We start from the raw sequence: 15,861 nt of genomic DNA on the forward strand, positions 1-15,861 counted from the left end.
CGTGGAACATGCTAAAAAGTTCATTAAGCTAGTGCGCTGCGCCTTCGAAGTTTTTTCCGTTGTCAGAGTGTATATGCCATCAGTCACAGTGTATCACTCGAAGAGTACAGACATCTGACACGACTAACCCCTTAGCGACAACAGTGCACTAATACACCTCAGCCAAAGGCTGTGACCTGACTAATCCACGTGTTATAAAAACCGTTGACAAAGACAACCGAACCAAGACAAGAACGCACCAAAAGTAAGATGGGGGTCGAGGACCCCGAAGGTGGATCGGCTTTTGGCTCGTACTACGAGCCATTAAGCCAGAGCCCTACTAGAAAACAAAAAAAAGAGGTTAAGAGGAGAGAGAATTCTACTTAGCGAATTTTTCGCAGAGGAAGAAATCTTTATGGTAGTTGAAGGAACTACTCCCGAAAGGCCACTAAGGACAGCTAACCCCTTTGTAGTCCAAAAGGCTATCGAGGTCGCTATAAATGAACAACCAAAAAAAGTAACCTTACTAAAAGACGGAAAATTGCTAGTACTGGTACGAAACAAAAAGCAAGCCGATAGGTTGACCAAAATTGATTTAAAGACTACCAACAGGATTGATACTAAAGTATATAAGCACGGGACGCTAAACACATCGAAAGGTGTGATGCCATCCCTTTCACCACCAAAGATGATATAATCACAGGTCTAGCCGATCAAAAAGTAAAAGATGTGGATATTATGAAGAGGAAAGACAAGGATGGAAATTGGGTAAATACCCGCACAGCCATCCTTACATTTGATACCATTAACACCCCTCACAGTGTAAATTTTGGCTACTACTACGATCTAAAAGTTGAATTGTATGTTCCGAAACCCATGAGATGCATGAACTGCCTCAGGTTGGGACACACAAAAAAATTCTGCAAGAGCCATAAAAAATGTGCTAATTGCTCAAGCCCCTACCACGAAAATTGCCAAGCGGAACCAAAACGTCTTGAATGTGGGGAAGGTCACAGTACCCTAGATAGAAACTGTCCCGTCTACCTAGATGAGGTGGAAATTAAAAAATCCAAACCATCGAAAGAATCACTTTAAGAGAGGCTCGTGAAAAAAGAAGAGCTCAGGCGTTCATGGTCCCTAGAAGCTATATAAAGAAATCGTTCGCTGAAACCTTACAAAACAGAATATCACAAATACAACAAAACCCATTAAACAACACAGAAAAAAAACCAAAAAAATATGATCACTGAACAATCCATGGAAAAGACCCTATCAAACAAAGAAACGCCGAACCAAAAAGCAAATAACCTAAACACAAAACAAATAGAAGGACCAATTTTATCAGAATTAGAAATCCCGTCATTTAATAACGAAGAAGTGATCCCGTACGACGATCATCTGATATCACCTACGATCGATCATTTACCACGCTAAGAAACCGCACGCATACACAAACTTACCATGTATTACAGTAACAAAAAACCATACAAGCAAAATAGCAACACGCAATCGAATAGCGATATAGCGAGCACTAACAAATTTAAAATCCTCCAAAACAATATTCAAGGCTTGAACAACAACATTGATGAACTAAAAAGAATAACTGTGCAGACAGACGTTGATGCAATATGCCTCCAGAAAACCTGGATAAAACCTACCACCACTCCACACCCAGGCATAATCAACGAACATGTTCGTAACGGCTCCAAAATTGTAATCGATTGCTGGCGTGGTTACAATCATCTGGAACAGTATGGATACGAACATGTCGCTGTTAACCACTCAACTAACATCGTGAATCCTTCTGATTCACTTATTCATATCCAAAATGTAGAAAAACTTTGGTGGTGGCTCAAAGATTTTCTAAAAAAAAAGGGTACCAACAGAGCAACAAATTTAAATCAATACTTAGCGGAGCATGCTTTTCGTAGAACACATGCCAACACATTTTCTGCTCTCTCTTATTAGTGTGAACTAAGTATGGGTTTAAGTTTGTCGCTTTAGTTTTATGCTTATAACTAATGCTTTTTATCTAGTTTTTGGTTAGCTAATACTTTCCGACCTCCACGTGGTGCCAGCTGGAGTATACAGAAGACAAAAGTGTATTCTTACATCAAATGCCTAATGTATATAATAACAGGAAAGCTATATTTTAGGATGATGTAAACGGTGATCTGCAACAACGCACAACAACGTACAGGTCAACGCAGATTCGTGACTTATAATATCAAATGTGCAAACCAGGATGTAAGTATGACACATTATTTCATTACAATCCTCATTTTTAATATAATTTGAGGATTTTAAGAAATAAAATGTATTCGATAACTCGTTCATCATATGGCGGTCCATAGGATCGGGAGTAAAACGATCGTATCGATTTGTTTGTCACCGAATGCGAATCGATCCATATAAATTATTTATTTCAGGAGGTACTCTTTCACAAAACGAAATTTATGGAACTTCACGAATTACATCCAAAGGAGTGAAAACCTCGGAGACCATTTTCTACACAATAGCCTCACCGTCGTGGAGCGACTTAGACTCGCACAGGCTCCGGTGGGCTGGTCACTTTATTAGAATGGAACCCGACGACCCAGCTCGCAGACGACGGCGCTCGACCGCGAGAGGCTCCGGTTTCTCGTGAGGTAGGCCAAGACCGATAAGCGGTTGTAGCGCCTGAGAAGTATATAAAGTAATTGATAAGCTAGAATCACATAATGGCAATCATTCGATGTGACATGACTGATAAGTTTCCCTAAATACAAATCAACTAGAACAGCTAATATCAACTAGAATAATATACAACCAATGGATCTTCAAAACCTCACTAATCCCTCACGGGTACTTGGTTTCGGAAGGGAGTGTTTTGTTAAAAATAAAGCACAATTTTTAAAACGGTGGCTGCGACACTGGTAACTCACATGCTGCAGAGCCCGTCAAATTGGAGCCGATGATGAGGACAGTGCATCCTGTTTCACAGCGGAAAACACAGCTCCTCGTCGATCGTCAACGGGAGCGGCGGCGGCGTCGGATGTGCATGCTGCGCAACCCCGGCACACCTCTCTTGATGCGTTACAGCCGAGTTAGGACACCGCCATCACCGACTGAAGTGGCGCGAAGGGCTGAGACTGCAAGACAGCGCCGAAACGACGAATGCGTGGACTGCGAATGCGTGAACAGCGGACTTCTCTCGTGTCTGCGTCAACACTAAAGGCGGCGGAAGACGCGGCAGCCAGCATCTTGGGGTTCTCTGTACGCTAACACGGGAACGTCTACGACTGATACTGATGCTGTAGTGAGCGTTTTCCCACGATCGTTGCGCAAAATTGAAACATGAAGAAAACATCATACAGCGAAATTCTTCCAGAATATACCCCCCATTAAGCTGGAATCCCTCGCGGGTAAGAAATTTATCGTTCTCACTGGAGATTTTAACGCCAGCCACGAAGAGTGGGGCAACCTTCGCTCGTCCCTTAAGGGCGAGTAGCTGCTGCTGACCTGCGAATGGCGCGGCTTGAAGGTGCTCAATCGCGACCCACCTTCGTAGGGAACGGGGTTGCCAGCGAGAGCATTGTCGACGTATCCTTCGCCAGCCATGCCATCGCCGGTCTGGGCGATTGGGCGGTCAGCAACCGGCCGACTCTAAATGATCGTCGAGCGGTATGCTTCACTGTCGCTGAAGCGAACACTAGCCACCGAGAGCACCAGGCACGGAGCGCGACAACAGCATGCCGAGACAGATCGCGGAACATCATGAGGTGGATGATCACCAGGTTCAGCCCGAACATCTTCGCTGAACTATTGGTCGATCTCCGGCTCGATGTTACGGCGAAGGATGTCAAAAGTCTCATGAAGCTTCTGCGGGAAGCCTGCAACGCTACTATGCCGAGACAGCAATCAGGCCTGGGAGGCAACCGCTCGGCCTTCTGGTGGAACCCTCAGTTGGCTGAGTTGAGGATTGCCTGTCGACGAGCCAGGGAAGCCGTGCAGCACGCAAGGGATCCGGAGCAGTGCGCTTGCCGTATGAACATGGCGCGCGTCGTTGAGCGCCAGTTCGAAGCGGAGATCCGGGCAAGCAAGCGTCGCTGCTTTCAGGATCTCATAAGCGAGGCCGAGTCAAACATCTTCGGAGCCGGCTACAGAGTCGTGATGACTCGCCTGAGAGGAAGTCGAACACCGCCGGAGCGGGACCCTCAAGTGCTTGGTACCATCGTGGCGGAGCTGAACACCCCGTGATGGAGTGGCCGGAACCATCACCGACGGCGGCGTCATCAGTCCGCCCCGTTTCCGAGGAAGAGCTGCGGGCCATTGCCGCATCGTTAAACCCGCGGAAGGCCCCGGGCATCGATGGCATTCCTAATGGTGCATTAACGGTGGCCATAAGAACAAGTCCAGCAACGTTTTGTCGCATCTACCAGGACCTTCTCGACAGAGCTGAGTTCCCGGCGCAGTGGAAGCGCCAACGGTTGGTGCTGCTGGCGAAACCGGGCAAACCACCGGGCCTGCCGTCATCATATAGGCCCCTATGCATGCTCGACACTGCCGCTAAAGTGTTTGAGCGCATAGTCCTGAATCGGCTCAACGAGCACTTGGAGCAGGCCAACGCTCCCCGTCTCTCCCCCGCACAGTACGGTTTCCGTAGGGGGAGATCGACAGTGCAAGCCTTTCAGGAGGTGGTGGCTCGAGGTCAACGAGCCATGTCCTTCGGACGCTTTGGACGTGGCTAACGCCTTCAACAGCACTAGTTGGGCGGCGATTGGCCAATGTCTTAACTTGAGGCTGGTGCCGCAGCCGCTGCAGAGGCTCCTTCGGAGCTATTTCACCGGCCGCGTGCTGTGGTACGAGACAAGTAAGGGCATCGTTGCCCGCGACGTTTCCGCAGGAGTACCGCAGGGGTCGATCCTTGGACCGACCCTTTGGAACGTGTTATACGACGGCGTATTGGCGTTGGAGCTGCCACCGGGCGTCGAGATCATCGGGTACGCGGACGACATCGTCCTGACGGCTCCTGGTTGCACTCCCAGAGAGGTCGCTGCAGAGGCCTTGAAGGCTGTACTGATCGTTAACCAGTGGATGGAGCGACATCACCTCATACTCTCCGCCGGTAAAACGGAGATGGTAATGATCAGTAACCTCCGTCAGGGACACCCGCGTATAGCGGTCGACATCTGCGGCACAATCGTCGAGTCGTCGAGGACCATCCGCTACCGAGGAACACCAGGAGGGCGACGACGGCGAGGACCATCATCACCGATCGGCCAGCCGTTTCATCCGCTGGACACACAGGGTGTTGCCGCAGATAGCGCCCTGGCAGGAAAGGAAACATGGACAAGTGACGTTTGCGTTGGCGCAAGTGCTCTCGGGACACGTATATTTCCGGGAGTACCTCAGCGCAATGCAGTTCACTTTGTCCCCTGACTGCCCCCAGTGTCTGGCGGTGAAGGAGACGATCGGTCACGTCCTCTTTGAGTGTCCTCGTTTTGAACACGTACGAGCGCTACACCTAACGGCGGCAGACGGAGAACCCCTGGAAGCTGAGACCCTGGTGGGTCACATGCTGCAAAGCCCGTCGAACTGGAGCAGCGTCTGCGAAGCCTGCAGCCTCACGGATCATCACGGAGGAGTTGCGGGAGACCTGGCAGCGGTTCAGTTTGACGTATCGTAATGCGGCATCAGTTGACTCCCAGACTGCTGATGAGGAACTGGTCGAACGGCGGCGTGAGCGGCGCAACGCTCAGCAACGTGCGAGACGACTGGTTCTGAACGAGCTCCGGACGGTGCACCCGGTGTCCCAACGGGAGGCGCAGATTCTGCAGGATCGGCGTCGCGAGCGGCAGCGTCGGGACAACGAGAGGCGGCGAAGGATGTGGATGGTCCGCAATCCCGGCTCTCCTCTGCTGGTGCGTTTCAGCAGAGCGATGACGCCGCCTTCGCCGTCCACCGTGGCACGGCGAGCGGAAGCAGCTAGGCAACGGCGGAATGAGCGGCAACGAGCGTACCGCAGACAGCTGCAGGCTCGTCGGTTGGCACACGGGTCCCCAGCATCGCTGACGGCATCCCAACAAGCGGCGGCTAGCGCAGCGGAATTCACCGGGCGCTGACAATGGCGTCTGGTGAAGGCAAAGAAAGAAAGAAGAGAACGCTCTGAAAAGAAACTTAATGGAAAAAAAGAGAGTGCGCCGGAGCATACAGCCCCTTTCGAATTTATTTTGTGATGACTTGCGTTTTTTTCAAATAGAATTTACCTTGAAGCAATAATTAGTCGCGGGGAACGAGCTTCTTGGATAGTGAAGGATTTATTTATGATGGATTTATGGATTTATGTTATATGTTAATAAACCCGATTATATTACAAAAAAAAAAGAGCAGAGGCTCGCGCCCACCGCGGTCCGCGAGCTGAGTGTAGGAGCACCGGATAAGGTCTCCTCCAAGGTGTTTATGGTGTCCCTCTCGAAGGGCACCACAACACTGAAACAAGAGCGTGGGATCAACTCTTGACGGAGAACCCTTGGAAGCGGAGACCCTGGTGGGTCACATGTTGCAGAGCCCGTCAAACTGGAGCAGCGTCTGCGAAGCCTGCAGCCTCATCACGGAGGAGCTGCGGGAGACCTGGCAGCGGTCCAGCCTGGCGGAGCGGAATGCGGCACTTGATGACTCCCGAACAGCGCACGAGGAACTGGTCGAACGGCGGCGTGAGCGACGCAACGCTCAGCAACGTGCCAGACGACTGGTTTTGAACGAGCTCCGGACAGTGCACCCGGTGTCGCAGCGAGAGGCGCAGATTCTGCAGGATCGGCGTCGCGAGCGGCAGCGTCGGGACAACGAAAGGCGGCGAAGGATGCGGATGGTCCGCAATCCCGGCTCTCCTCTGCTGGTGCGTTACAGCAGAGCGATGACGCCGCCTTCGCCGTCCACCGTGGCACGGAGGGCGGAATTAGCGAGACAACGACGGAACGAGCGGCAACGCGCGTATCGTCGCGAGGTCCGGGCCCAGCGGCAGCAGTCACTGGACGGCACTGGAGAAATGATGACATCTGCGGAGGAGGCAGCGGCAAGCGCTGCAGAGTTCTCCGGACGTTGAAAGTTGCTGGTTACGCCGTGGCGTAATCTGCAGAAAGGGGGAACATTATTGAAAGAAAATGAAGCGAATGAGAAATGAGTTTACATTGTGATTTCAAACAGAACTATAAATCCGAGAAGCATATCCCTCGCGGGGAAACAGCTTCTCGGAACGCGAAGGTTTAAATTATGTATATATTATATCAATAAACCGACTTTGTAACAAAAAAAAAAAAAGAGCGTGGGATCACGCACTTGAACTATACTACCCGTGTCTGGTAAAAGAAATACTCCCCCAGACGAGGCGATTGCACGCAGTGTAGCAACTGCCTCAATTTTTGCCATGGTGCAAAGATGTGCAACATGGCCGCCCGGTGCACAAAGTGCGGCGGTAAGCATCTAGCGGATCGTGCCTTCAGCTTACCGGATCACGCCGTGTGGTCCGCCTCGACCGAGAGGGAAGTACTAAGGGTGGCGTTGCCATCGCTGTCCGTCGGGACATTCATTTCCGCATTCTTTGTCTTCTAGCAACAGACATGATGGAAGCTGCCGGAGTTGAGTTAACGTCCTCCCAGGACAGCTCCCACTTCTATGCTGTCTACTGCCCCGGGCAGGCCTGCAAAACTGATGGATCCATCGAGCCGCTGAAAGCAAACCTCCGGAAACTGACGCGCTCCCCAGGAGGATTCATCATCGCCGGGGACCTGAACGCGAGACACCACACCTAGGGCAACACAGCAGTCAACAAGAACGGGAAGGTACTGTTTGAAGATGCGCAAGCAGGCTTCTATTCGGTGCTGTTCCCGTTCCAACCGATCTTCTACATGCGAAAGGGTTACTCCACGTTAGACATATGGAACGCAAGCCAGGAGGAAGCGGAGGGACTATAGGGCGGCGAACTGGATGAAGTTCGAACGGGCCGTCGATAGCTCCCTGGATACGCGTGTGCCCCTCTGCTCCATAGACGATATCGATGCAGCGTTGACTAACTTTTTAAGAAGCGTTAGGGTGGCGCAAGATAGGGCCGTTCCTCTGATAGCAACAAATGCCAAGTTAGTCAAGATAGTTCTGGAAACGTTACGATTCCTAAAGTCAAGGAACCCTATGAGGCGTCGTTTCCAGCGTACCGCAGGTAGGGCTTTTTACCAGGCTTATAGGAAACTTTGCATGGTAGTTAAGGTCCGTTTGAAGCATGCGGGGAACGAATAGTTCTCTAAGGAGATCTGCTACATGCCCAAAAACTCTAGCCTCTTTGGCGAGTTACTTAAGTTTTAAACAATAAGCCTAGGCCTATTCCACCTAATAGAAGCTTCACCCCGGAGGAAAAGGCTACTTGCTGAGCAGCACCATTTCCGCTGCGAAATCCGAGACGGTCATGATCAGCAGTCTCCGTCAAGAACATCCGCGCATACCAATGAACATTTGCGGAACCATCGTGGAGTCATCGAGGATAATCCGCTACCTTGGCGTTACACTCGAGGATCACTTGAGCTATAAACAGCACGTCGAGGCTTTGTCGAATAAGGCACTCCGTGTTGCAAAGGCAGTCACCGCACTGATGCAGAATCACGGTGGGCCGAAACTAGCGCAACGGCGATTGTTGGAAAGTGTAGCACCCTGGCAGGACAGAAAGTACGCAGAGGTGACTTTCGCGTTGTCGCAAGTGCTTTCGGGACATGGATTTTTCCGAGAGTATCTTTGCGGAATGCAATACACCTCTTCCCCTGACTACCCGCAATGTCTGGCGGCGGAGACGGTTGAGCACGTCCTCTTCGAGTGCCTCCGATTCGAACGTGTTCGGACGGAGCATCTAACCGCACCAGATGGGTCGCTCCTGGTGGCTGCGACAAGGAGTCGTTAGTCGCCACATTAACGGGATACAAATTTAAAAGAAGCAATTAAGATCACTGGTTAACGCTCAATCTCAACCTCATTCTGGATAGGTGAAGTTTCATCTCTTGTGTTTAAACCAAGAGCAGAAAACTTCGAGATACTGTATTTGCTCCGCGAGTGTGGTTAAAGAAAAAAATTCTTTATCCAGGATTCCTGCACTGGGATCTAAAATCTAGACAGACTAAGGAGCAGATTGCCTGCATTGATCAGATCTTGCTTGAGCGAATTAACTCTAAAAGAGGAATCAAAACAAACAAGCCAAAGTTTGGGAAGCAGAAGAAGAAGATTGTTAAAAGATCAGAAAAGGTAGAAGAGTGTCCCGAGAGCCCAGCACCAGCATCAGAAGCCACTGTGTTACAGACAATTCGGCGCGTGTTTGTTTACCTACCTGACGTATCGGCACTGACAGGAAGGAGACAGGATAACAGTGCCGTTACCGAAGGGATGGGGATCAACAGGAAAACATCGCAGAGATGACGCGGGTAAAAACGGCCATCGCGAGGGGGCCATTGGATTTAAACGGTCTTTTCCAACAGCGAAACCAGAAAGAAAAGGAAGTGAATTTTTTTTACGCGCGTAAAGAACGACCTTCACTCCATCGTCAATTGACTTGAATAAAGTGTTAGTGGAACGCCAGTTAAAAGAACACGTCTGAGTAAAATTTATTAATACGAACATTTAAGTTGGAGCCGAACTCCAACACACTGATTAAGGGTTTCGATCCAGACAAGGTTAGGAAGATTCTGGCAATCCGACAGAGCTAGATGCGGGAAGGAACTACCATCGAGCTTGGCTCTGACAGGTCAATCTCGATCACAGGCCCCAAGGGACTCAATAACCTTGTGAGCCTCTTGTTGACCCTGTTTAATCTACGGGGTAACAATCTAGAGGCAATCAAGTATGGCTTAGAAGGTCGAACTAAGACCACCTTTGAAGCTGTCATTTCAGATTTGGACCTGAAGTCTTAGGTGATCACCCAGGGAAAGCCAAAGAGCTGAGAGACATTAACTCTGTCTCGGATTTCAGCTGCTTTCCCTCTTCATTCATTATCGATAGCGAGGAACAATCGATTTGACCGGAAGATCATTGACCTGTCTAATATTGGTGTGGAAGACAGTGAGCTGGGACGGTGCTTCCAGCATCCAGTTTGTACCAGCACCCTAACAGCGGCGATAGTAGAGTAGATTCACCATCAAGATCACAAGTGATCACGTAATAATGGAAAGTGAGTCCTTTGCCAGCTCTGTTAATGGGTTAGGATCCGACGCCTCTAGAAGGCTACACAGGCTCTCCTTTCCAACTCCTATTCCGTCACGTCCCCGACGTGCAGAGCGGTAACATGTATCATCGTATATCTAAGCTTGGGTAAACGGGCTGGTTCCAACCCCTTGGGCGGATGGTGGCGCATGGCTAAACAGGAGGGGGGTGGGCAGCGCGAGTAACCGGGCTGTCTGAACGTCGGGGGGACAGCCAGACGCTAAACTTAACTGCTCCGAGGCCCTCCAGAGGTACTGGGGGCTCGAGCGCGGGGCCAGTCACCCTGCCTCGAGTAAGAATACGACTACGAAAAGCATCATGGAGAACCTTCGAACTGGACTCAACGGCAACCGACCCCTGCAACGCCCCCGGACATTGATAATGGGCTCATGGAACGTACGCACTCTGCACAGAGCCGGAGCCTTGAAGCAACTAGATGACGCCCTAGCCACACTGAACATGGACCTTGTAGCACTACAAGAAATACGATGGCTAGGGAATGGTGTGCTAAACAGACGTGGTGAAAAACGGTACCACTTGTACTACAGCTGCCACGACCGCCACCATATGCTCGGAACGGGTTTCGCCGTGGGTCCGCGGCTGAAATCCGAGGTCATCGACTTCAAGGCTATAGACGATAGGCTATGCACCCTGCGCATGCGAGGCAAATTCTTCAACATCAGCCTCATAAACGTTCACGCCCCTACCGAAGACAAAGACGAAGAGGAGAAGGACCTTTTCTACGGCCGCCTCGCAAAAATCATTGATAAGTGCCCTAAGCATGACCTCAAAATCATCTTGGGGGACTTCAATGCAAAAGTCGGTAGGGAGCCAATGTATCGCCAATACATTGGTGATCACAGTCTACATGAGCACAGTAATGACAATGGTAATAGATTGGTCCAACTTGCAGCAGCAAGTAATCTGGTTGTGGGAAGTACCAAGTTTGCGCGTCGGGACATCCACAAAGCTACTTGGGTGTCCCCAGATGGAGCCACCTCCAACCAGATCGACCACGTGCTGATAAGCCGCCGAAGACAGTCGAGCCTGTTAAACGTCAGAACCTATAGAGGAGCCAACATCGATTCCGATCACTATTTGGTTGTCTTAGTGATACGTTGCAGAATCGCCCGTCCCCGTGACAAAGGGGATAAGGAAAAAAAAGCAGGCCCGGCTCAACACGGACTCCCTAGAGGACGCTTAAGTCCAACAGGCATTTGAATCCGCTTTAGGTGAGTCTCTATTACCAGCAACTCCATACGATACTACGAGCGAAAGGGTCGTAAAAGAGTGTGCGCGAAGGCACGCTCTAGTGTCGCCCCTCCCGGTGGCGAAACCTGTGCTGCAGGTTACTGCAGCTACAGCAACGCAGGAGGTCTCGATGGACCTTCCTGCGAATGAGGCTTCGGCCTCGAATGTGGCGGGAACCGTGGAATCCCGCCGTGAAAAGATCCCGCCCTTCGTGGTGTGGGATCTAACGGAGCAGCACCACAGTTCGCTGTGTGCTGCTATGAAGAAGGAGCAGCTTTCTGCTACCTTCACGTTCCTTCCGAGGAACTTCTGCAGGGTATCCTGCAGAACACGGAAGGACCACGAGGCGGTCAAGGGACTCTTGATCGCCTCAAAGCGTGAGTTTTTCAGGGGGACAAGCCCTACCAGCTTGTCCTCAAAGGGCTGAGATATGGTTCTTCGGATCATGTCATGGCCTTCCTGCAGGAGCAGGGACTCACACCCATCGCGGTCCGTGAGTTGAGTGTGGGAGCCCTTGACAAGGTCTCCTGCAAGGCGTTCGTCGTGATCTCCTTCTCGAAGGGGACCACGACGCTTGAACAGGTGCTTTGGATCACGCACCTGAACTACACGCGCGTTTGGTGGGAGAAATTCTCCCCCAAACGCTCTGACTGCACGCAGTGTGGCAACTACCTGTATTTCGGCCATTCGGCAAAGATGTGCCACATGGCCGCCCGCTGCGTCAAGTGCGGCGGGAAGTATATGGCTCGACAGTGCGCTGTCGAGCTGGACAACAAGCACAGGTGCGTGAATTGCATGGGCAACCATAGCCCATTCTATCCGCACTGCTCTGCGCGGATTGCTTTTCTGCGAAAGCGCTGATTCAACGTGGAGCCCATGAAGCCGTTGCGTACGGTTGAAGTGGGCCCCCACGTAAGGTACGTGCCGGCCCCGTCGCCGGATAACCCTGCGTGGAATAAGGCACTTCCGTGGGTGCAGGAGCACCCCAAGAACACCCCCGCCCCCGTAAACGCTCCCGTTTGCGCGTGTGAGGGATGTCCATCGCGGAAGCCAGCCCCGAAGGCACCGACGCCAGGTGCCTCCCTGCCGACACCAGCCCTGCAGCAGCCAACGCCGCAGGACCAGCCGGCCAAGCGCAAAAAGAAGCGCGGAGGCAAGAAGAAGAAGGCCTCCAACAAACAGCAACAGCAGCAGCAGCAGGACGACACTTCCGCACCGACGGTTCCCCAAGGAGGATCGAAGGCTGCGAAGAAAGCCAGCCGCCAGCCTGACCAGAACAAGCTGGATAAACTGCGGGAGACGTTGTCTCAACAGCAGCAGCAGCAATCCCAGGCAGAGGACGAGATGGAGAGCCAGTTCGGCGCCATCGTCCGCCTCTGGCTGGAATTCAAGAGGGTGGTGAAAGTCCTCCCTACAGATCAAATGTTAACACATATGATCTCCTTTATCATTCGCAGTGACCCTTAGATGTGCCACCTGGAATGCCCGCTCCATCGCCCAGAAGAAGATGGAGCTTATAGATTTCCTGAAGACCAAGGAAATCGACCTGACGGAAACCCACCTCCAACCGGATCGGGCCTTCAACCTACCAGGCCACGCCGTGGTCCGCCTCGATAGACAGGGAAGTACATATGGTGGCATTGCCATCCTTGTCCGTCGAAGCATTAAATTCCGCACCCTTTCTCTTCCAAAGACGGAGCTGGTGGAAGCAGCTGGAGTCGAGTTAACCTCCTCCCAGGGCAGCTTCCGCTTCTACGCAGCCTATTGCCCCCGGCAAGCCCGCGAGGTGGACAGATCCGTGGAGACGCTAAAAGCAGACCTCCGGAAGCTGACAAGAGCCCCTGGCCGATTCATCATCGCTGGGGATCTGAACGCGAGGCACCACGCCTGGGGAAATGCGGCTGTGAATAAGAACGGGAAAGTGCTGTTTGAAGATGCGCAAGCAGGCTTCTATTCGGTGCTGTTCCCGTTCCAACCGACCTTCTACATGTGAAAGAGTTACTCCACGTTGGACATATGGAACGCAAGCCAGGAGGCAGCGGAGGGACTATAGGGCGGCGAACTGGATGAAGTTCGAACGGGCCGTCGATAGCTCCCTGGATACGCGCGTGCCCCTATGCTCGATAGACGATATCGATGCAGCTGTGACTAGCTTTATAAGTAGTGTTAGGGAAGCGGAAGATAGGGCCGTTCCCCTGGTGGCTACTAAAGCCAAGCTAGTCGAGATAGATCTGGAATCGCTACGCTTCATAAAGTTACGCAACTCAATGAGGCGTCGTTTCCAGCGTACCGCAGATAGGGCTTACTACCTAGCATATAGGAAACTTAGTAAGGTAGTAAGGGACCGTCTAGGGCATGCTAGGAACAAGCATTTCTCTAAGGAGATTCTCTCGATGCCCAAAAACTCTCGTCCTTTTTGGAGGGTTACGAATGTTTTAAAGAATAAGCCTAGGCCTATTCCGCCCATGGGTGAAGCCCCTAATCGGAGTTTCACGCCAGAAGAAAAAGTTCAGCTCTTGGCTGAGCATTTTGCTCACTCACATCGAGTGAGCGACACGATGCCTAGTCCGCACGATGCTGTTGTTAGCAACAGCATCCGCGGACTAGCATCGGCTCAATGTTCGCTTCCTGACACTGACCGGGCCACCTTGGAAGAAGTCCGGACACTTATAAAGTACAGTGTCGGGTTCAAAGCTCCGGGACCTGACAACATCTTTAACGTGATGTTAAAGCATGTTGGTCTCAGAGCTACGAGCTTCTTAACCAGCATCTTTAACAGATGTCTGGAGCTGGGGTATTTCCCAACGATATGGAAACTTGAAAAAGTCGTTCCAATCCGAAAAGTTGGGAAGGATCCTTCCCTAGTTTCGATCTACCGTCCGATCTCCCTCTTGCCTGCTGTAAGCAAGGTTTTTGAGAGGGTGATTCATACACGGATGGAGGCCCACTGCTCTGACAACAATGTGTTGACAGATGTTCAGTTTGGATTTCGAAGAGGACACTCTACAGCTCACCAGCTGCAGCGTGTCCTGAATGTCATTAATGACGGAAAACGTTGTGGAAAGTCCACTGCGATGGCCTTATTGGACATCGAAAAGGCTTTCGACAACGTTTGGCACGACGGCTTATTGCATAAGCTTCGTGTCCAAGGATTTCCGACGTACTTAGTGAGAACCATTCAGTCCTATCTGAGTTCTCGTACGTCGGTTGTTCATTTAGGGGGGACAATGTCCGCCCCCTATGCCAACTGTGCAGGCGTTCCACAGGGGAGTGTCCTAGGACCACTCCTGTACAACTGTTTTACGTCGGATGTTCCCGACATGGACAATCACACGCAGCTGTCGTTATATGAAGACGACACTGCCATTTTGTACTCCTCTCGTAATCTGGAATGTCTCCAAGGAGGACTTCAGAGAGGTTTGGATAAATATATCCAATACCTCAACGAGTGGAGGATAAGGGTAAATTATGAAAAGACCCAAGTGATGGTGGTCCCTTACAAGCGAGGGATGCTGATGGCTTCTATCGTGCGTAAGGTGAAACCCATCACACTGCATAGCAAGGAAATCCCCTGGTCCACAGATGTGCGCTACCTCGGGGTTACCTATGATCGAAAGCTGTCGTTCCGACAGCATGTAGATCATCTTGCTTCCAAGACGTTTGGTCTCCTTAGGAGTTTGTATCCGCTCATCGCGCGCCGCTCGAGACTGTCGAGAGATAATAAACTTAGTATCTATCGACAAGTCATCCTGCCAGCGCTAATGTACGGATCAAATGTCTGGAGCAATTGCTCAAACGCGGATATGCTAGCAGTGCAGAGAATCCAGAACAAGTTTCTGAAGATGATTCTCGATCTGCCCACTAGGTATCCCACTAGGGACCTGCATATAGATGCAGGGATCCCACTGATAAGCGAGCGCATTGAGACTAGTCTCATGCGACTCCAACTCACCTCCCGGAACTCAGCGCATGCTCTGATCCGGGACCTTTTTAGGTGAAATTTTTAAGTAGTGTGTAGATAGGTGTAGGTGTTATTTAGTTTTAAGGTAGTTAGATTTAATTTTAAGGAAAAATGGGGTCCGTCCCCAATAGATGGCCTTGCGTGCCATCAACTTCCAGCCATGCGTGCTGAGATTTATCTAGCCAGGTAGGGAAAGTTTTAGGCAGAACAGCTTAGGGCCGGTACCAATGGTTAGACAGGATTGATAAAATTATAAGGCTCAGTAGCCACACCTAGCGTAGATACTCAGGAATCAGAGTAGGAACCTAGAACAGCCGATGACATCACGTTTTAGGAGATGTCATCACCAAGTTTATGTAAAACATTAGTGTATAAAATAAAATTATACGCCATTTATTGGCGCTGGAGCAAACCAGGTTTGAAAAAGAAGTAAAATTAGAAAGAAAACCAAAGAGCCG

Source organism: Anopheles nili, chromosome 3 (assembly GCF_943737925.1).
Source record: "Anopheles nili chromosome 3, idAnoNiliSN_F5_01, whole genome shotgun sequence".
In the NCBI taxonomy this organism is placed as follows: Eukaryota; Metazoa; Arthropoda; class Insecta; order Diptera; family Culicidae; genus Anopheles; species Anopheles nili.